The sequence below is a fragment of the Narcine bancroftii genome, chromosome 4, assembly GCF_036971445.1.
Source record: "Narcine bancroftii isolate sNarBan1 chromosome 4, sNarBan1.hap1, whole genome shotgun sequence".
NCBI lineage: Eukaryota > Metazoa > Chordata > Chondrichthyes > Torpediniformes > Narcinidae > Narcine > Narcine bancroftii.
Genome location: NC_091472.1, coordinates 48815809 through 48839755, shown reverse-complemented (window position 1 = coordinate 48839755; position 23947 = coordinate 48815809). Strand labels below are relative to the sequence as shown.

At 39.8% G+C, this 23947-nt stretch overlaps 1 long non-coding RNA gene and 1 pseudogene across 2 annotated transcripts in view; one reads left to right on the top strand and one right to left on the bottom strand.

The window, feature by feature from the left end:
- Positions 1–318: 318 nt before the first annotated feature.
- LOC138762370 (calcium/manganese antiporter SLC30A10-like) lies at positions 319–16857 on the bottom strand (annotated as a pseudogene).
- A 2893-nt stretch (positions 16858–19750) lies between these two features.
- Positions 19751–23947, top strand: part of LOC138760545 (uncharacterized) — a 34937-nt gene continuing 30740 nt past the window's right edge. For both annotated transcript variants that reach the window (XR_011355690.1, XR_011355691.1), the window contains exon 1: positions 19751–19812. This is a non-coding gene — a long non-coding RNA (uncharacterized lncRNA). The remainder of the gene's footprint in view (positions 19813–23947) is intronic.

Below are 23947 nucleotides of genomic sequence, written 5' to 3'. Positions count from 1 at the left end.
AGTTTTAAAATGCACACTAAAAAGTTTGTTAGAGGTAAAAATACAATGCATCATCCTTCACACGTTGAGCATTCAAATGGCAAGTTGCCACTTATTTAAGAAATACAAAATAACTTCACTTTTTGTAAACCCGGTTTCATCTACAAGCTTATTTTAGGCTGGTTTTAACAGGAAGTTGAACCTTAACTAAGCAAGCAAACTTCAGCCATCACCAATCTGTGGTCTTCTTCGGCATGTATAGCTCAAGATTCTACTTTAGTTTGAAATCTGATTGTCAAATGAAATAAGCTTACCACAGTGAAGCATAATGCAACATAATCATCCACTTGTGTCTTCCTTTTCGACTCTTATTTCTCTAAATTATAGGATAAAATATCAGAAGTTTCTTTTACATTATTTATCTCGACCCTATTTCTCATGCGGCCATTGCTAGAAGCTCCTGGAGGATTCCTACTCAACTTTAATGTAATCCTCATCATCAAAGTCTAAACTTGGGATGCAGCATAATTTATTCTCACATTCTGTCGATATACAGGGAAAATTCCATGTTAAGATAGAATCATTCACTCTTTCACAAAATTCTTCTTGAATGGTTACATAGTGAATTCCTGCATTGTGGAAGAGCTCATGCATTTGTAATCCTGCTATTTTAGAGGTGGAACCATCTAGGCATTTCACATGAAGTGAAGCAATATTTTTCCTTCCAGCAAGCTCCCAGATATGAATCCCATGCACTTCGTCAATTCTGCACAACTTTTCATCGACAAAATAAAGGAAACAGAAGTAAACATTTTTTATTCAATTGATAAAAATTGTGTTATCCATCAGAACTTTACATTTCTGTCTTAAAAAGCAAGATCAGTTTGATTACTGACTGAACAGAAAATATCCTGGATATGACAGAGAGTGAGTGAGAGAGAGAGAGAGAGAGAGAGAGAGAGAGAGAGAGATAGAGAGAGAGAGAGAGAGAGAGAGAGAGATCATTCGCATGTCTCCATTTGGAGGAGTCGCCAGGTCTTGGACATCCTGCTCAGAAGAACATCCAAGTATGAAAGGAATAAAATTGGTTTGGCCTATCTGGCTGGGACATTCTGAAGGAACATTATAATTTAAAACTATGAAGGAGATCAAACTGCTGTAACTGCTCTTCCAACCATGTCTATAAATTGAGAAAACAACTCGTGATGAACCTGAACCAAGAATGTAAAGATTACCTCAGCAAATATGTATTATAACAAAGGATTTCTGCAATAGTATAGAAAATGCATAGTTTTATTTAGATCACAAATTTTCATTAGAAGCTTCAATTAAGATTTGAATCAGAAGTTATCTACTAACTGAGAATAAAGAGAAACCAATGAAATATTAAGCTGCAATAAATGTTGCAATTAGCCCATATGGATATTCAGTAAAAACCCAAGTAGGGGGTAGCTTCAAACAACTGGCAAAAAAAAAAGTGGTAAATAAATAGGTAAAAAATACGGGTTTAAAATTGGTGCCCCTCGTCATTAGTTTTCCAATCACACAACACACAATCTCAAGCAATCGGAAAATTCACTTATCCAGCATCCACCAATCCCCATAGGTGCCAGATACCAGGGGTTTTTACTGTACCTACCTGTAATTTAGTAATTAGAGCAGCATCTAAAGAAAGGCTCAAATGGTTCAAGCTAAATAACTTTTGATGGAATTACCTCATAATTAAGTGAATCAATAGAACTTTAAATATTTCTGCATCATTCTTTTGGGAATTCCCTTCAATCCTTACCCCTCCACTGACCTAATTTACATTCTGTACTCACTGTCTTAAAAAGCAAGAACGGTTTGATTGATGTTTCTCAACTCTCACCCGATTTCTTAAAATTTTAAAATCCTGACACAGTAAAAAAAATTTAAAAAGTCTTTTGTGCATAGCTTTGCCAAATGTGTTTTTGGAATTCAAATACACAGGTCACATGGCTTCAAAATCTGTTTGATATACCATGAATTTGCATGAAATATATTCCACTGTGTAATGTACATGCCAATTTAATTAGGAATACTTCATATTTTGAATATATTTTAGTATCCATGTATACTAGACCTCAATTTTAAGAATACCTCAGTGAAAATCAGACATTATCTCCTTAGAGTAATGGTAAAGGAAATCCATGCCGGCATGTGAAGAATGTCTGCAAGTAAAGCAATGGAATTGAAAATACCAGGGTTCTTCAAAATAAATGCCTCAGTGAGTGAATTCATCGACTGCACTAAGATACATGTATTGGGCTAAATCATTGCTTCAAATACAGCCTCATCTAAACCTATTGGCTAAATTATCACATTATGAGATTATTTGATTTGCATTACTGGGTGTGACTCCTATATCCAAAAGCACTCAGATTAAATTAGGTAAAAATAACAGAATACCTTTTTGCAGATTGGGCCTGGAAGACATTGAGTCTACATTATTTAAACTGCATAACATGTGAGAAAATCTTTCAGAGTTAATCAAAGGATTTTCCCTTTTTACCCCCAAGATCTACTTGTTCATCCAGCTATTGTTTTTAGTTGCCTATTCACCAAATATTCTGTGTCTGTTTACATTCAAATACTATATCCCAAAGTCATTTTCTCTGCATTTTTTTTAAAATCCCTCCTTTAGTTGCCTTGTGTTTGTCCTTAGAAAGAGCCATTTTCCACTTGCCCGCCCACAGTTCCCTCCTATTTTGAACTATCTTCTATCTGATTTGCTTTGTCTATACTGTTCAATTTGGATAGCTTTAAGATAATTTTCATACACTATTATAAATTTCAAATGCTTCAACTTGGACCTTGATAGAATATAGTTAATGTAATTTCATACCAGCTTTGTTGAACCATTTTTAATACAGTTCAGAAGTTTGCCTCCTGCTTATACTACTACTGTATGTCGTTCTGATCCATCAATTCTCCATGAGAAGCACTCTGGAAAGGAAAAGACAGTGGAAGCAGAAATTAAGCGGACAAAAAGGTGTCCAAGGCAAGTTCACCCAGGTTGACAAGTCTCCTCGTTATTACTGCAGATCTTTGAGTTAATCCTAAAAATAGATAGAAACCTTCCTGCAACTGTTTGAGCTCTGTAGGGGCAAATTAAGGAAATATTTTCAACACACAATGACATCACTTATTTAACAATTAACATGTGAATAATTTCTCTAATATTTATGGTTATACAAATTGTCAAAATAAATAATGCTACACATCACCTTTTGCCATGAAATGACACAATGAACATGAAATGAAGCTAATCATTTGCTTCCACCTATCATTCACCAGATTGCAGTTCATGAGAAATTTTTTTGTTTCAAAGTCAAAATTAGTTACCACATTGGAAAGTTGCTAGCCCTTCTCTAGATAATATCAGATTCAGAAAAATCATCCAAATGACTGGATACCATCCAAAACATGGCACTTTCAGGAAGTCAGCAATCCCATATTGAATTAAAGTTTAATAAAAATTAGGCCAAGCCTATAACACTACCAACTAATATCAAATAACAGAATAGACATAGTAAAGGGTTAATTAACAGCAAATAGCAAATTTTATTTTTCAGTGCTAAATTGATAATTTCACTATTATTTTCACTCAGTCAAGGTTTTCCTTGAGGATAAATAAAGTCTCCATTGACTAAACCCAAACGTATGAAGAAGGCAAAAATTAAACAATACATACATAAACATGCTCAGTCTGTCCAAAAGAAAATAATACCTTTTGCAAAGCTTGCTGGAAGAAGTAAGATACTTATGTACATATCTCCCTGCCTACTGCAGCTGACCTCCAAAAGTTTCTTAATTGATGTACATTGCAACAATGTACATTTACTTCCTAAGATGGTAAAGCACCTGACATTCCTGTGAGGGGCACTGGACAAACTGGTGACTCTGTCTTCCTTACGGTAGCCAAAGTTAAAGAATTTAATGTATGTTACATTCCAAATGCAGTATTACATTGTAGCGGAGCACTAGCGGAGTGAAAAAGAGACCAGCAGTCGGTGGGCTCGTCTTCGCTTGAAAATTTATTTTACTTTTGCATGCTGCGCTTTAAAGCCGCCAGAAAGTCCCGCCCCCTACGCCGGAAGCATGTGATGCTACTGCACAGTCCGTGCGTATGTGGGCCCGAAGCCACCGCTGGAGGAGATAAACACACGATGTCATGTTTGATGCGGCTGCTCCACTGACGCGCGTGACACACGGAGCCAGTTCGCCTGTCCATCAATTATGTGCACCATGACAATTATGGAACCTTTACCTATGTAATCAGTGCAGTAAAATCCCTAGTATCCAGCATTTATGGGGATTGTAAATGCCGAATATGCTAATTTTCTGGTTGCTTGAGGCACTCTTCCACTGAATACACAGTATAAAAGACAAAAGACAGAGCAAAATGTAAAGTACTTTGAAAAAAAAATCAGTTTTGTAGTCCTCATGTAAAATTCACTTTAATCAGGCAATTCCCGCAACTTACAACATTTAAATTTGAATTCGAACCCTGATTGGAGGCACAGTATCAGAGATGCACTAAGTGCAATGCCACTGTCATAATTAATACCCCCTCCCCTCCCTCCCCCAAGTTTACAGATAAAGCTCTGCTAATATACTTTGCTAATATAAAGACTCTTACCAGGCAGGGATAGGGAAACACGATGGGAGAGTTGCCCGAGCAGCACCAGCTGGTTCTTCATCCTGAGCAGTGCCATTTTATTCAAACAGAACTTTATTGAACCTTTATTCAAACACCTGCCACAGGCAGGATACAACCAGGGCGCTCTCATCTTCACCGATGGGTTGTGGATTGCTTCAGACAACATTTTACTTTTACAATTTTAAACTTTTTTTAAATTCTTATTCATTCAAATTATTTATCTATCTATCTATTTATTTATTTATTTCCTTGACCCTTTTTTTTGCCAGTTTATTGGGTTGCCGGTTGCTTGAATTCCAGATACATGGGATTTCATTGCAGTTACTTAGAAGCATGTGATACATCAGAATATTAGTACTGAGATTGATTATGATTTCATGAGCAAGTATGTTATGTAATACAGAACTAATGCAGATATTGTATATACACATGTAATAGTCAAACTTTTTGGACCAATTCTTCAGGTCAGATTTAGGGGTGGGGTCAACATTCACACAGATCATAATTTTGACCACAGTAAGTACCCGTGAAGTTCAATGTGTTGAGAGATCGGATGGCTGGGACTGGGTGGTAAACCTGCATTTGGGTCATCAGGAGCTTAAATGGGTGGGAGGCCAGGGCTAAGGAAAGAGTCTGTGGCTGCGGCATCAGGAGTTTTGGTCAGCAGGCAGCCAGGGTGAAGGTCCATGGTCGGGACATCGGGAGCTCTGGTGGGTGGGCAGCCAGGGTGAGGATCCACAGTCACGGCACTGGGAGATCCATTAGGCGGGTAAGCGGCCGGGGTGAGGACCCACAGTTGGGATGTCATGAGCTCAGATGACCAGGTGGTCGAGCCCTATGAAAGAGTCTGCAGCTGGGGCATCAAGAACTCTGATCAGCAGATGGCCAGGGTAAAGGTCCATGGTCATTGCATTGGTAGCTCTGATGGGTGGGCGGCTGGGGAAAAGATCCACGGTCATGGCATCAGGAGCTCCAATGGGTAGGCAAGTGGCTGGGGCAAGGATCTGCGTTCGGGCCATTGGGAGCTCAGATGAGCGGGTGGTCAGGGTGTCAGGAGCTCAAATGGGTGGACAGTTGGGGTGTTGGGAGCTCAGACGGGTGGGCGGTCAGGAGCTCAGATGAGCAGGTGGCCAAGGTGAGGGTTCACAGTCGGGGTGTCAGGAGCTTGGATGGGCGGGCAGTCTGGGCTAAAAATGGGGTTGACTTTTACATGGGATCAATTATTATGTAACTATATATGGTTGATGAAGATTAAGTACAGATCACCCACTTGTATAGATAATCCAGCTGACTCTTGTTTTTATATTCTTACCTTAGCCATTGTTGGTAGAGAATTGAAATTGTTGTCTTTTCATTAAAGATCTTTATGATTCAATGTAACAAAGTCTCATTAGTGGCTTTGAGAATCCTTAATTACTCCTGTGCATTTCCACAAAATTGACCATATAGCAGATCTACTAGATGGTACCTGCTACCCCTGTCTTCACAACACTTTAGACAAATTTTGGTAACAATATTAGAATTCACTTATCATGGGAGCAATTAAGAAGGAAACTTTCTGTTGAGAAATATTAGTTATTTCTTATAATGGATTTAACAGTACTGTACATTTGTATACCTCCATTGTTCTTAGTTTTACAAATGTAATTCCTGACATGATGCTTTGGCCTGATTGGTTATTGGATTTAATTACCTGTAATGAAAATGAATTGGTTTAAGAGCGTGGACTATCAAGGAACAGACAACAATGAATCTGGAAGTGCTAGTGAATACAGCTAATGTTTATTGTGACAGCTGCAAGAACATTTCAGCTGCAGCCTTCCTAATCCCACCAGAGACTGAGAATGTGATAAATTGCAACCAGCTGCCGTAGACTTTTTTTAAACAAGCAGCAATGAAGGACAAGTTACTGAATCTATCTTCCAATATAAAATGCATTTTTCAGATGGGGGAAAATTGAATTTTTGGAAGGGGGTAGTGGTAGACTCAAACTTGCTAAGAAATCCCTGCTGCCTTGTTGGTATTTGCTCAACAGTTGGCACTCAGATCTGCTCAGTTCAATAAGCAGTCACTACACTTTCGATCTATTGGAAACAATGGCCTTTTTTTTTGGAGAATAAAAGGTGAATGTAAAGTCAGAGATTCTCCATTGACCTCCATAAAATGTCCAAAGCCAGAATGACTACTGGATATGCTTCAGTTTCCATCTGACACTGGGACTTTAATTCCAAAATTTCTGGAATCCTTATGCTGGTGGTTTACACTGTTATTAAATTCCAGGCAACCTCCTTCCTGATGGTAGCAGTGAGAAGAGGGCATGGCCTGGGTGGATTCCTTGGTGGTAGAGGCTGCCTTCTTTAGACACCACCTCTTAAAGATGTCCTTAAAGGAGTGAAGACTAATGGCTATGATGCCAATGGCCAAGTTTACAACTCATTATAATCTTTTCTGGCCCTGTGTAATGCCACCTCCATACCAGACAGCAATACAACCAGTCAGAATACTCTCTGCATAAATTTGCAAAAGTCTTTGGTAACATACCAAATCTTCTCAAACTCCTCACCAAGTATAGCTGCTGCCATGCCTCATTTGTGATTGGATCAACATGATGGGCCCAGAATAGATCTTCAGAGTTGTTGACACCCAGGAATTTGAAGTTCTTTACCCGCTTCACTGCTAATTCCTCAATGATGACTGGTTTGTGTTCTCCTCTTTTCCCCTTCCTGAAGTCCACAATCAGTTCCTTACTTTCTTTACAAAATCCTCCAAATCCTTTTGCAGGATAAGTGAACCAACATCAGTGACCTCTTCCAGGCTTACATCTATGCATTAAAGTCCTAATTACTTTCAATCAACTCAATAGGCAGGATAATTACTTGCATCTCTGACAACAAGAAATTATGAATCTGTGATTGGTAAGGGATTGCTTAAGGTGGTATGTGAGAGGGAAGGGAAGTTTGAGAACCACTGCTCTAGACCCAATTGTTGCTGAAATATTTTGCTTGAGAAAAATTGTCATTGGCCCATTTCCTTTGGAGTTATGAAACTGTGCACATTATAAGTCAATTAGGTACGATTAAAACAGTGGTTTTCAAACTTTTTCTTTCCACCCACATACCATCTTAAGCTATCCCTTACTAATCACAGAGCACCTATGGCAGAGGGAAAACTTAAGGTGGAATGTGAGTTTTTAAAAAAAGTTTGCCCACCCCTATCTATATGCCCCCTCCTCCATGTAAAAAAGTTTCTCTGACCTTACCTTAAAGCTATGTCCTCTAGTTTGAGACTCTTCTACCCTGGGAAATAGACTGTGACTACTCACCTTATCTATACCCCTCATGATTTTGTATATCTCTATTATACTCAGGTAGATAGAGTGGTGAAGAAGGCATTTGGAATGTTGGCCTTCATAAATTGAAGTATTGAATTCAAAAGTTGGGATGTTATGATGAAATTGTACAAAGCATTGGTGAGGCCAAATTTTGGTCACCAAATTATAAGAAGAATATAAACAAAATAGAGAGAGTGCAGAGAAGGTTCACGAGAATGTTGAAAGGATTTCAGGGTTTGAGTTACAGAGAAAGGTTGAGCAGCCTGAGGCTTTTTTCTCTGGAGCGTAGAAGATTGAGGGGGAATTTGATGGAGGTGTTCAAGATTTTAAAAGGGACAGAGAGAGACTTTTTCAATTAAGAGTGGGGGATATTCAAACCAGAGGCCATGGTTTGAGATTGAAAGGGGAAAATTATAAGGGGAACATGAGGGGAAATTTCTTCACGCAAAGGGTGGTTGGGATGTGGAATAAACTTCCGGCGGAGGTGGTTGAAGCAGGAACGTTATTCACATTTAAGGAAAGACTGGATAATTACATGGAGGGGAGAGGATTGTAGGGGTATGGACCAGGTGCTGCTCAGTGGGATTAGGAGGGTGGGGATTTGTTCCGGCATGGACTAGTAGAGCGAAACTGGCCTGTTCTGTGCTGTATATGGTTACATGGTTATAGGTCACCTTCAGCCCTGTATGCTCCATGGAAAATAAAGTCCAAGCTCATCTCCTTATAACTCAAGCCTTATGAATGTTTTTGGACCCTTTGCAGTTTAATGGCGAAGTGACCAGAACTGCACATAAATTTTCCCAACTCCTGAACTCTATGATCTGAACAATGAAGTCAAATTTGCCAAACAACTTCTTTGTTATGTGTCACTACTTTCAGAGAACTATGTATCTAATGTCCCTAGGTCTCTCTGTTCCATAGCTCTCCCCAAAGCTCTACCAGAAAATTCAGAATCCTAGCACTCACAGTGGAAAGCATGCATCACTTCCAAAGCTACCTATACATCAGCCCTATCAAACACCTCTTGCCCCACCTATGCTTGGGTCTGGAGGTTCCAAATTTGCATGACGAGTTATTTGAGAATCCAGTGAACTGGAATGGAAACAAGACGTCCTTGATCCTGAAAGAATGCCTTGGAAGAAAAGACAATAACATTCCAATGGATCTAGCTGTTATGCAGACACATTGTAATTGTCCGATGTGATTCCTGAACCAAAAGACATTATTACGTTGCTCTGAAAACAACTAAGATTGTGCTTCTGCAAATTCTACCCTAAATTGCATTATATCACAGCAACCTGAAATCATCTAAGGCTGCGACATTACTTTCATGTGCATGGAATTAGAAGAATTAAGTTGTGTCAAGTATACATCTTCTTGTTCATTTAATCTCTGGCAATAAAAGAATTAAATAAATTTCATTTTTTTTTAGATATACAGCATGGCGAGCCCATGCCACCCAATTGCACCCAGTTAACCAACAGCTCCTGGTATGTTTTTTGAAGGGTTGATGCCTTAGTTTATTGAGATTACAACCATATCATTGTCTTGCATCAACATCAAGTGATTTGAGCACCTTAAATCTTGCATCAAAAAAACTAAAGCATAACCTTTGACAATTGAATATCTTTATTTGAGATATTTCTAATCCCAACACAAATTCTAGCCCTTGAGATGCTAATTAACCTTACATAGTAAACATTATCTTACCAATATCAGACAACTTGATCCTAATGGGTACCATCTGGAGCAAAATTACAGCCGTTTCTTTTATAAGTGGGAAGACAGAATGATAATAACCATAACCATTGTCAGGCTTGGGTCGGTATAGCACTCCCAATTGCAGGGTTCATCTTTAACTTTTATCTTTATCATGTGGGGAAAAAAAAGAATACACTAGCAGTGACTACCGCCACCACATGGACTTTTCTAAGACTTTAGCAAAATCCGTCATGGGAGACTGGTCCAAAAAGTGAGGGCCTATGAATTCCAGGGCAAGTTGGCAAACAGGATCTAAAGTTGGCTTGGCAAATAGGAGGGAGTGTAGTGTTGTGTATGCACTCACACAATTAAGACTCGGAGATGTGGTGCTTTCTTATCCTTTACTTCTATTAGACTAACGTGGCTACTGACACATAGGATTATATATATGGAAGGGTGACATCATGACGTGGGTGTCATGATGTCCAACACTCTTCAACCCCATGCAATAAATGCTGACTGGGTCCCTTCTAATTAATAAGATTACATCAGGCCCAGGACTACGTGAGAATTAGAATACATCTCATGAGTAATTATATTTATAAAATGGCAAGTATTTAATAATAATCAGGGCACATAGTCCTTAAAGCATTCAGGTGGCCTTTGTTCTCTTTTGCTCTTTTGGACTTTAGCTGCCAAAGGCCACCTGCACTTTAGAAGCAAACATTTAGCTTTGATATCTCCTTCTGTTTTGCAATGGTTGCATTTAAAATATTTGAAGAAACAGTTTTTTGGTCGATGGTTGTATTTCCCACAATGGAAGCATTGTTAGTGGGAAGACCTCCCGACCAGTAGGTCTAGTTGGCCCACATCTAAGTTTTTATCTGCCATTTCAGAATGGCAGGCAACCCAGTATGCAATCTGTAACATAACGTCTTCATCCATTCCTAATATATTTTGCCTTGTTTGGCGATTTGCCAGCCCCATCACAAATTTTTCTCACAGTGCCTGATTTAGAAACTGCTTGAAATGACAGTGCCCTGCCAGTTTGCACAACAATACCAGGTATTTACTTATTGTTTCTTCTGGTCCTTGTCTCCTTTCATAGAATCACTGCCTTTCTGCCATAACTGGTGGTTTGGTGCTTAAATGGTTCCTTAGAGCTGTGCATAATTCATTCAATGTCTTCGTCCTTGGATCCTCCGGAGCCAGCAAGGTTTTAAGGAGGTCAAATGATTTGCTGCCCATTATACTGAGGAAGAGGGCACGTTTGCAGTTTACTGGACCTTCCACAATATTGTGGGCTACGCAGTAGTGGTTAAACTGTTCTACGTAGTTATCCCAACTTTCTTCTCGTTCATTGAATTCCCGAACTTTCCCTCTGCCATCTTGGTGTGCTTTCGCCTTGCTCTTTTGGCAGAAATTTGTTGGGGTTGTTAGGTAATCATTTTCTACCTTTCTTCTGGTGTTTTCCTTCTCACAGTTGGTGCATGGAGTATGTGTAGGGTTTGTTTAGTTCCTCATCGCCACTGTTGTGTATGCACTCACACAATTAAGACTCAGAGATGTGATGCTTTCTCATCCTTTACTTCTATTAGACTAACCTGGCTACTGACATACAGGGTTATATATGGAAGGTGACATCATGATGTGGGTGTCATGATGTCCAGCAGAGGGCTGGCTGGATTGCGTAACTGGATACCCATGATTATTGGTGTCCCACTAGGACCCTGGCTGTTCGTAAAACATGTGAATGATGCAGATATGGGAAAGCACAAGCAATGAACTTTTAAATGACACAAAGATTAATGGAGTTGTTGATATTATGGAAGATAATCTTTTGGAGCAGAGAAATATCAACGTGTGGGTGAAAAGACTGAAAAAGTGGCAGGTGGAGTTTAATCTAGACGAATCTGAGACAATGCTATTCAATTACGAGGTTAGGTCTTTCTCCATGGAATGGCAGTGGATAAGAGGAAAGGTATATAAAATAATGATAATAATGAAAATAATAAAATAGTCTGTTTTCATGTTGTATAATTCTACCTCTCGAAATAAAAAGAGAAAACAATAAAGAGCTGATGTTTTGGATCAATAATTTTTGTTGAATCTAATTGTTATGAAGGATCATCAACCTGAAACAGTAACTCTGCCTTCCTCTGCATAATGTCTAACCTGTGTTTCCAGCATTTTTTTTTCCATTTCAGATTTCAAACTCTTAAAGGCTTTGTTTGATCAATTTGAGACTTTTATTTAAATATTAAGCAATTTTAAATGTGTGCTCCATCCAAGGCTGAAATGTCAATACAATCCTTTTTCATAATGATAAATGGGTTTTAAACATAGTGCTTTTAAAAAGAAAATGAAAGCTGTAATATTCCACCTCCCTAATGTTAACTATCTTAAAGCAAACAGTAAAAGATCTTGTGAACTCGAAAGGAAAACAAGAACTGCAGATGCTGGAATCTTGAATGAAACAGAAGGGCTCAGTGGGCCAGGCAGTATCCATGAAGAGAAATAGTCACGATTCGGGCCTAATATTCTCAATAGACTCAAACCAAAATGTTGACTATTTTGCCTGACCTGCTGAGTTCCTCCCGCTTCTCTCTGACAAATCTAGACATTGTTACAATATATGAACTGTTGCATACAGATTGAATTGGGAGTATTAGGTACAAACTGTATTTCTATGCAAAAGTGTAGACTGTTTTGTTAAATAGCAGACAGAAAAAAAAAACTTGGAATAAAAATGTGTAATGACACAAATTCCAGTCATCATAACATTGTATTACCTCAAATCTTTAAAGTCACTGCTTTGGTGGACTCTTTGCTCTCTTGAGCCAGTTGCCAATTCATCTTTAATATATGACGCAAACAGAAATAGATGATTGAATATATTCTTTGGAAACAAAGTGAAACATGAATGCAATATAAAGGTTCACCAGTACTGCACCATTTACTCAACATATGGAAGAAAATTCATGTAGAAAGGAAAAAAACAAATTACCAACTACCAAAATTAGTATTGATGCAAAATCAACTAATCCCTTTCACAATAGATAACGTTTCCTTTGGAGAATGGGAGAGAAAAGGAATTAAAAGAATAGAAAATTGTTTTTTGGGAAATAATTTATTATCATTTGAACAAATGAAGTACAAATATGGAATAACTCATGGTATAATATTTGCATACCACCAACTGAAAACCTACCTAAAGGACAAATTGGGAAGCAGACTGAGATTACCAGAAGGAAGCAGCTTTGAGTATGTGATTACAGACACAACGATAATAAAAAGATTTATAACAAACGTACATCAAGCTGCAAGAGAAGGAAAATGATGAAATAAGCTGTAAACCCAAACAAAAGTGGGAAAAAAATTTAAACATAAAGATAAAAAAATGAAACATGGGAAAAGTTATGCTCTGGAACTATGAAAAATATAATAAATACGAAGTTACGCATGATACAATATAATTGGTTACACAGGCCAAATATCATGCCCCAAAAGTTAAATAAATGGGATCCAACAGTATCAGATACATGTTTTTGCTGTAAGAAGGAAACGGGAACAACAGTACATGCAATTTGGGCATGTGAGAAAGTAAAAAAGTTTTGGAAAGATCTAAATCAGGTATTAAATAAAATCACAAAAAGCAACATACCAAAACATCCAGAGATCTTTCTTCTACGTAATATAAGAAGTAAAGAATTAGGCCTCAAACTGGATGAAGCACAAAAAAGATTTATTATGATAGCCTTAGCTGTAGCAAAAAAATGTATAATGTCAACTTGGAAATCAGAAGAGAGCCTGAGAGTACAGAAATGGTACATAGAAATGAATAAATGTATTCCATTGGAGAAAATAAAATATAATTTAAAAAATAAAGTCACATTATTTGAACAAATTTGGGAACCGTACATGGAACACAACAGAGAGGGCTTGCCTCGGACCTCCACCCCCTAAAATAATAAAATGAGAAGAAAATAAAATGAGAAGAAGACAAAATGACCTGATCCACTGTGTAAAAGTAGATGACACAATTTTCTTGTTTATTTTCATTGTATGATGACATGATTTAATGGTTTTATTGTATTGTATATGTTGAACGTTTAATGGGTTTGGAGGAGGGTGGGAAGGAGGGAGGGAAGGTAGGGGAGAAAAAAGAGGGAGAAAATGCCACTGTGTATATTTAAGAGGGAATTGTTTGTATGTATTTTGATTGATATGGTTCATAGTGTGAAAAATTTTTAAAAATTAATAAAAGGTGAAACATGAATGCAGACTGGTCGACCACACTAAAATAAGACACGAAACATTGCACACACGAAAAATGTGTTGGGGAAAAGGGCTGAAAAAGTGGCAGGTGGAGTTTAATCTAGACAAATCTGAGGTGATATAATTCACTTATGAGGGTAAATTGGAGTAATTTGGTCTGTTCTCCATGGAATGGCAGAGGATAAGAGGAAAGGTACAAAATCTTAATGTTCCTGTTAGGTTGAAAGGTAGAGCCAAAGGTTTGAGAGACCCATGGTTTTCAAGGGATATTGAGAACTTGGTTTGAAAAAAAAAGAGGGAAACCTACAATAAATATAAGAAACAAGGAATAAAGGAAATGTTCGGAGAATACATTGAATGTAAAAAGAATCTTAAGAAATTAGAAAAGCTAAAAGGTACGAGGTGGCTATAGCAAGCAGGGTGAAAATAAATCCAAAAGGTTTCTAAAAATATGTTAATAGTAAAAGAAGAATGAGGGATAAAATTGGTAACTTAGAGAATCAGAACAGACAACTGTGTGTGAGCCAATAGAGATGGGAGAGATCTTGAACAATTTATTTTCTTCGGTATTCACTGAGGAGAAGGATATTGAATTGTGTGGGGTAAAAGAAGCAAAGAGGGTAATTATGGAGACTATAGTGATTAAGAAAGAGGAAGTACTGGGTCTTTTGAAGCATATTAAGGTGGATAAGTCTTCAGGTCATGATGGGATTTTCCCCAGGACCTTGAGAGAAGTGTAGTGAGGAAATAGCAGAGATTTTTCAAATGTCATTAGAGATCGGTATAGTGCCAGAGGATTAGTGCATTGCACATGTGGTTCCTTTATTTAAAAAGGGTTTGAGGACCAAGCCTAGCAATTATAGGCCTATAAGTTTGACATCTGTGGTAGGTAAATTAATGGAAAGCATTCTTAGAGATAGTATAAATATCTGGAGAGACAGGGTCTGATCAGGAACACTCAACATGGATTTATGCGTGGAAAGTCATGTTTGACCAATCATTGAATTTTTTGAAGAGGTGACTAGGAATGTTGATAAGTGTAGAGCAGTGGATGTTGTCTATATGGACTTCAGTAAGGCCTTCGATAGGGTCCGGATGGACAGTTAGTTCGGAATTAATTTTGAAATAGTCAAATGGATTCAACAGTGGTTGGAAGGGAGAGTCATAGTGGATAACTGTTTGTTAGTCTGGAGGCCGGTGACAAGTGGTGTGCCTCAGGGTTCTGTTTTGGGTCCATTGCTCTTTGTCATATACATTAATGATCTGGATGATGGGGTGGTAAATTGGATAAGTAAATATTCAGATGATACTAAAATAGGTGGAAATGTGGATAATGAAAGTTTTCAAAGATGGCAGAGGGATTTGGATCTGCTTAGAAGAGTGAGGTGAAAGATGGCAGATGGAGTTCAATGCTGATAAGTGTGAGGTGCTTAATTTGGTAGGAATAATCAAAACAGGACATGCGTAGTAAATGGGAGGGTATTGAGGAATGTGGTGGAGCAGAAAGATCTTGGAATAACAGTTCATCATTCTTTGAAAGTGGTATCTCATGTGGATAGGGTGGTGAAGAAGGCTTTTAATATGTTGGCCTTTATAAATCAATGCATAGAATACAGGAGTTGGGAAGTGACTGTTCAGGCATTGGTGAGGCCAAATTCAGACTACTGTGTGCAGTTCTGGTCACTGAATTATAGGAAGGATATCAACAAGGTAGAGAGAATGAAGAGAAGATTTACGAAAATGTTACCTGGGTTTCAGAATCTAGATTACAAAGAAAGACTGATCATATTAGATATTTACTCTTTGAAGCATAGAAGGTATTTGATAGAAGTATTTGAGATTATGAGGGGGATAGATGTGGATAGGCTTTTTCTATTGAGAGTAGGAGAGATTGAAATAAGAGGTCATAAGTTAAGATTTAAGGGGCAAAAGTTTAGAAGTAACATAAGGGGGAACTTCTTTACTCAGAGAGTGGTGGCTGTGTGGAATGAGCTTCTGGGAGAAGTAGTGGCGGCAAGGTCAATTTTGTAATTTAAGGAAAAATCAGATAGGTATATGGATGGGAGGGGAATGGAGGGTTATGGGCAGGGTGCTGCAGGTAAGTGGGACTAGAGGAGAGCACTTGGTTCGGTGCAGACTAGAAGGCCCAAAATGGTCTGTTTCCGTGCTGTAATTGTAATAAGAAAGGTAAACATTCCTATTGGTGATGATATACACATGTACAAACAATTTATGTTGCAAAGACTGGGGATTTAATCCTTATACTTTGAATGGGTTCCATCATATTGGACCATATGTTTCAAAAGCATGGAAAACACAGGACAAATTTAATGTCTAAATGGACTCAGAATCCAAACATTACAGTAGTATTTGTAACAATTATTTCATGATGTTTTATATGCTGCGTTCCACATGAAGAATTTTGGGGCATGGCCTGGTTTATTTATTTTCTGGTTGTATTGACCACTCCTCCAAAGATTCCTCTGTCACCTTTCCACTTGCTTTGTTTTCTTCTGAAGCAATAGTTCTGGAAGAGGATCAGACTAAAGATGTTCATGGCCAGTCCCCGAGCTCCGATGATCAACACCAGTCCGACATGCTCAATCTTCAACAGCTTGATAAGCCAAGTGATCACCTCGGGGAAGATGGTGAAAGTAACCACCTCCGCCCCCATCCCACGAAGCCATGTGTTGTTATGACGCCTCTTGATTTTTGACACATTGGCCACTGTCAGCCTGACCACCAGAGAGATCAGGTCAGACATCATGTTGAAGGAGTCTGATACCAGAGCGATGGTGTTCCCCATGTATCCTAACCCCAGCTCCACCATGAAGAAACTGGCTGTGAACACCAGCATGACCATCAAGCAGCCATTCTTGACCATGGTGGGAGCCAAATGTAGTGTCGTGCGCTGCCCAAACAAGCCTCAGGTCTGTACGGCATTTCCAGTATTACGCAGTTTTTAATTAGATTTGTATCAATTTAGAATCTTGCATTCATTTACACCCTCCACCGAATGAGTGATGTGCAATATGTATCTCATTGACATTGTGGGGTTGACCCAGGTTGTAGTGAAATCTATCTGAAACAACATTCCTCAAAACTAGAGCACACCTTATAAAAACGTATGGGTTGGGAAGGCTGTGTTTGTCAAATGGTTGTTACACAACTCCCTCCAAACAATTTTTTTTTGAAAGATGGGTATTTGTGAGCTCTGACATAATATAGTATTTGGCACAACATCAAATGCTCATTGATAATACCCAGTGAAGTGTCCCCTTGGAAAATTTTGCCATGTTAAAGTTACTCTACCTCAGCCAGACTCGATTATTTATCCAAAAGTCTATGAAAAGAAATATTCTATCAACCAAATAATATGTATTTGTTTTTGCAGATGCGGTGAATGAAATGTGTCCTGGATTAAATCCTATACCCACTGCAGCTTGCATGATGAGTCCAGCACATAAAATACACTCTTTAATTTTTTAATTTAGACACAGCACAGTAGCTGGCCCTTCTGGCCTACGAGCCCGTGCCGTTCAAATATCCCAATTAACTTACAACCCTGTGCATTTTGAAAGGTGAAAGGAAACCAGAGCACCCTGAGGAAACCCACACAGACAGCATCTGATTCGAACCCAGGTCACCGGTGCTGTAATAGTGTTGCGATAACAGCTTCGCTAACCATGCCTAAACAAAAGACCATGCAAGTCAATGCAAAACCCATCGGAGGATTCAACAGGGAATTCTGATTTTGGATCTTTGACATGAAAACTTAACTCTATTCCTCTTTCCATAGATGCTGCCTGTTTGTTCATTCCAAGGGTATGTTTTTGAAAGATAAATGCTGTACACATTCCTGGAATGGATATCACTTTGAAGATAAGGTTGAATCGGCTGTACTTGTGTCCACTGGAGTTTTAGTAAAATATGAATTAGTTGACAGATTTAAGATTCTGAGATGTCTTGGTACAATGGAGATGTGTGAGAAAGAATCTAGAACTAGGGGGCCACAATTAAAAATATGGTGAGTCACCCATTTAAGAGAAATCCCAGCTAATAAATTCCAACATTCTCATTTCTCGGTGGAGTCAAGTGATTTACAAGAATTAGGGGAAATTGAAACTGAAAATACCCAAGGGGAGGAAAACATATCTGTGTGATTGGTCCACTATATGGTGCATCATGCACCATTGCACAGCTTAATGCTGATGGGATAATGCTTGCTGCCAAGGAGGGGGCTGCTTTGAGGTCGTTTAAAGTCAGATAATGTTGAAGAATTTAAAGTCAAGTCTTTGTATGTTCAGGGAGCTCCTTCATCCCCTACAGGGTTAATGGGCCTCCTGCCAAGCTTGTGTGTAATAAAGAAGTACTGGGGAATCTAAAGTGTCAAGACCTCAATTCCTTACAAAACGTTTGCCGAAGAATAGAGCACCACCCTGGACCTGGATGAAGGGCATCAACAATTAACCATCCACAATAGTAATGTTATAGAATAACAAGATTTCACTAATATATTTCTCTGCAACAATGGCGTACAACATGTGACAGATGGGCTACATCCTGACATTGAACTGTTTCCATGTAGCCCGCCTCTAAGTAACAAGATTCCCTCACTGTCACTCAGCCACACTTACCCACAGGTTCCAGAAACTGGCATGGACTTCCAGCAGAATTTTTCTGTTCAAAATGTAAACTCTATTCCCGAACAGCACTGGAAGCCATTTATGTCATTCCTTCAAGCTTAATGGCTACCAAAACTCTCAAAAAATTGGAATGTTTATGGTGCAAACTGAGAAACATTATAAAACTGAGAAAAGTTAATAATTCTGTGAAACATTCAAATATCTTTAGAAATGTAAAGTGCCTGAAATGCTGACTAGCAACAAGAGAGATCCCAGAAGTCTGGAGAATAATGTTGCACCTTTGTTTAAGAAAAAAAAAATATAATCCAGAGAATTATTAGTCTGTAAACCTCACATCAGTGGCAGGAAAACTATTGGAAAAGATACTTGTAGATAGATATATGCATTTGTAAAGTCCAATTCAGATTAGGTAAACTGAGAGGCTGGAAGTGTCTTGGTTTTTTTTGAGATGAGGGGGCAGCAGTGAATGTTATCCACATGGACTTTAGCAAGGGATTTGAAAAGGTTCCTCCTGGTAGGCTGATTTGGAAGGTGCAAATGCATGGGACGCATGGCAAATTCATAGCTTGGATAGAGAGAAAAAAAAATGTACACATACACATATTTATATATTTGGACTCTCTTCTTTTTTTTTCTCTTGAACTTAATTCTTTTTTTTTTTAATTTGGACTCTCTTCCAGGGAAGGTAGGACCTGTTCTGAAGGGATGGTTTGCATCTGAACTGGAGGGGGCTAATATCCTTACAGGAAGGTTTGCTGCTCCGGGGAGGTTATAACTAGATTTGCAGGGGGATGGGAAGCAGAGTACCAGAGCAGAGAGTAATGGAGGAAGTAAAAAAAAAAATGTGAAAATTGCACATGACGTTAGAAGTCAATGGGTTGTACGTGGTGGAAATGTTCTCAGGGCACCTACTTCAATGCAAGGAGTATTGTGTGAAAGGCAGAGGAGTTTATAGAGTGTGGATAGGCATGTGGAATTATGACATTGTGGTGTTATGGACCATGGACTAACCTTTTGGACTGTGGACTGTCAACTCTACAACTTGTGGTACAGCTGAGTGCTTGGAACTTTCGAGAACAATGGGAGAATCCATTTGAGAAGCAGAGTGGTATTTAAAGTGGCAGAATGGCAGTTGGAGTGACAGACGGCAGTTGGAGAGCTGTGTGGTGCACATGCCTCATAAGTGAGGATTCGTAAGTTTACGCAAAGCAACCAGTAATTTCTCTCTCCAACCTTCACTACGACGTCCTTTGTTATCATTTAAAGAAGTGAACTTGGACATTGAATTCTGTGGACTGTGTTTTTTTGGACTGACTTACTTGACTGACTGACGGGGTTTTGGGGGATTTTTTTCCTTTTTGAATATTGGGTACAGACTATAATGGTCTGGGTTTTTCCACATGCACATTCTTTATAAATATATATCTGTCTATTTGCTATAGATCCTTATAGTGGGGTTAATTGTGTGAAGACATTATATTGTTAATAGTCAATAATAAAAAAGTTAAAATTTAACCCTTTTGAATTGTATCCTCTTGTTGCTGGTTTGAGATGTAACAGTGCCCATTAGTGAAACTTATTTGCAGGAGGAGCAGGATTGGCAGCTCAATATTCTGGAGGAATATAGAATGTGATAGAATGGGGGGAATGAAAGGGGGAGGAGTGGCATTGCTCATCAGGGAAAATATCACGGCTATGCTCAGGAAGGACAGACCAGAGGGCTCATTTACTGAAGCTAAATGGATGGAGCTGAGGAACAGGAAAGGTATGACCACACTCATGGGGTTGTATTATAGACTGTCCAATAGTCAACGCGAATTGGAAAAGCAAATCTATAAAGAGATAGCAGACAGCTGCAGGAAACTTTCTACATATTGACTGGGAAATCCATACTGTAAAAGGGCTGGATGGCTTGGAGTTTGTCACATGTTCAGGACAGTTTTCTAAATCATATTTATAGAGGCACTAACTAGAAAGAATGCAATATTGGATCTCCTATTAGGGAAATAGACAGGACAGGTGACAGAAGTATGTGTAGGGGAACATTTTGGGTCCAGTAGTAAAGGAAAGAAGTAAAACATGAAAGTCTGTGGCTGAAGTAAAAACACAATGCTGGAGAAACTCAGGAGATCCTATATATAGCAAAGATTTTTTTTAAAATAACCAACGTTTTAGGCTTGAACCCTTCATTGAGGTTTGGAAAAATCTTGGCAGGTATCTGAATAAAAAGGTAAGGGGGAGGCTGAGGGGTAGGAGCATGGTAGCAAAGGCAGGAGGTAATAGGTGGAGAAGGGAGGGAGGACACAGCAGCAAGCAGGGGGAGAAGGGATGACAAGATGAATACAGAGGGAAGGTATGGAGATCTAAGGGAAAGAAAAGTGGGGAAGGGAGAGCAGGTTAGCAGAAACTAGAAAAGTCAATGTTAATACCAACCGGCTAGAGAGTTACTAGACAGGAAAATCAGATGTGGTTCCTCCAATTTATGGGTGGTCTTGGTGGGATAGTATGAGGCCATGGATAGACATGTGAGTGGGACACAGAACTGAAATGGTGGCCACTGGGAGGTCCCTATCACTAGTGTGGACTGAGTGAAGCACCGGATGCAGTAATCAATCCTGCAGATACACAAGTGAAGTGTTCCTTTACTTGAAGGGCCTGTTTGTAGCCCTGGACTGTGGTGAGGATGGAGGTGTGGGCACAAGTGAGGCACCTCCTGCGACCACAGGGAAAGGTGCTGTGGGAGTTATTGGTAGGGAGGCACAAATTAACAAGGGAGTGTCAGAGGTAGTGATTGGTAGGGAGGCATGAGTGCACAGGGGAGTCATGGAAGGAACGGTCCCTATGGAAGGTTGAGAGGCGAGGAGAGGGGAAGACGTGTCTGGTAGTGGGATCCTGTTGTAAGTGCCGGAAATTCTTAAAGATAATTTGTCAGATGCAGAGGCTGGTGGGGTGTTAGGTAAGGACAAGGTGAATCCTGTGTTGGTCTGGGGGCAGAGAGGGTCTGGGCAGATGAGTGGGAAATGGAGGAGATGCTGGTGAGGGCTGAGTTGATTAATGGTGGAGGGAAAGCCACATTTGTGGAAGAAGGCAGTCATTTCAATGATCTGGACTGGAAGACCTCATCTTGGTAATAGATGCAGCAGAGATAAAGAAATTGCAAAAAGGGAATAGAATCCTTACAGGGTACAGGGTATGAGGAAGTGTAGTCAAGGTATTTGGTGGATTTGTAATATATCAGTGGAAACCCAGTCTCCCGAGATGGAAACAGCAGGGGGAATTAGGGTAACCATGGAAGGGGGGGGGGGGGCACAATTTGCTACTCGAAAGCTCACTCAGCAGGGGAGGGGGCAATTAACATGTTAAATGTGGGGTCCATAGACCATGCATGGCCATGTTTCCTCTTGCGCGCATGTGCAAGTGTGCAACGGATGGGAGTACTATGGCCTAGCGTCACTTTCCCCTCCCTCCGAGGGAAGAGACACTAGTGGCCCCGATACTCCAATACATTGCACATGCACCAGCCAGTACTAGCACATGCAAGAAGAAACATGGCCACGCAACCTGTGGACTTAAGGACATGGTAAGTGTCCCCCTTCTGTCCCTACACCCCCAAATGGAGGACAGGCAGACTGCTTGGCCTAAAACCAGACATCTGGCCACCCTAGCTGTAGGTGGGGGGGGGGTCATAATACCTCATTTGGGGGGGAGAAATACCCACAAATGCCACCCCACTTGTTGCCAACACTGAGACAGAGAGATCCAGAAAAGAAAGAGTATTGTTGGAGATGGGCCAGGTGAGTTTGAGATCGGGATAGAAGTTGGCAGTGAAGTGAATGAAGTTGATGAGCTCATTGCAGGTGTATGAGGCAACTTTGAAGTTGTCATCAATATAGCAGAGGAAGAGTTGAGGGACCTTGACTCTGCAGGCAGGTGTAGCTTGGACCCATGCAGGTACCTATATCTACTCCCTTGATTTGGAGGAACTGAGGACAAGTTTTGCCAGGCAGAGGAGGGTGGTGGTAGAGCATGACTAGTCGGGTCTCTGGTCCAGGAAGAAGCAATGTGCTTTAAGACCTTCTGTATGAATAATGGAGGTAGAAAGGGTTTGGACATCTATTGTGAAAATGAGGTGGATCCATTTGGAGAATCTGAAGTTATTGTGGATCCATTTGGAGAATCTGAAGTTATTGAGGAGATGGAGGGCATGTGAGGTATTGTGAACATAGGTGGAGAGGGATTGGACCAGGAGAGAAAAGATAGAGATAAGTTACGACAAAATGAGTTCAGTGGGGCAAGAGCAAGTAGAAATAATGGGTCTACCTGGAACGCTGGGTTTGTGTATTTTGAGTAAAAGGTAGAAATGGGCAATGAGGGGATGGGAGACAATGAAGTTGGAGGCCCTGGGAGGGAGGGAGGTGACCAGAGGTGGCGAGGTTGGAGATGGTGTTGGAAACAGAGGCTTGATGAGCAGTGGTGGGGTTTTGTGGAAGGGGTAAGTAGGAGGTGGTGTCTGAGAGCTGTCGTCTGGCCTCAGCAAGGTAGAGGTCAGTGCACCAGACCACAGCAGCACCACCCTTGTCTGTGAGTTTGATGGTGAGGTTGGCATTGTTGGGGAGAGAGTGGAGGGCAGAACATCAGAGGTAAGATTAGAGTAAGAGAGGGCAGTGGTAAAGTTGAGACAGTTGATGGAGATTTTTAAAAAAACCAAAGTGGGCAGTTGGCCAGGACAAGGTGTCAAAAAGGAGGAAGGCAGCTTAAAGTGGAAGAATGGGACTTGGTTGGGGTGGCATAGTCACAGTTGTGGAAGCAGTCCCAGTGACAAAGTAAGAAGAGTTTAAGCATCATGGCGTGTGCGGAACTCATTAAGGAGTGGATGGAGGGGGACCTTGGGTACAGTGATCATAATGCCATTAGTTTCAAGTGGGCCTTGGATTCAGATTCTAAATTGGAGAAAGGTCAATTGGAGAAGGGATCAAGAATGCGTGGATTAGGATAAATTGTTTTCAGCCAAGAATGTGCAAGGTAAGTGGAAGACCTTCAAAAGTTAAATTTTGAGAGTACAGAGTTTGCATGTTCCTGTCAGGATTAAAGGCAAAGTTAATAGGCATAGGGAATTTGTTTTCGACGGATATTGGGAATTTGTTTAGGAGGAGAGAGGGGTATAGCAAGTATAGGGAACACAGAACAAATTAGGTACTTGAGGAGTATAAAAAATGCAAGAAAAACCTCAAGAAAGAAAACAGGAAGGTTAAAAGGCACGAGGTTGCTTTGGCAGACAATGTGAAGGAATATCCTAAGGATTTCTACAGGCATATTAAGATCAAAAGG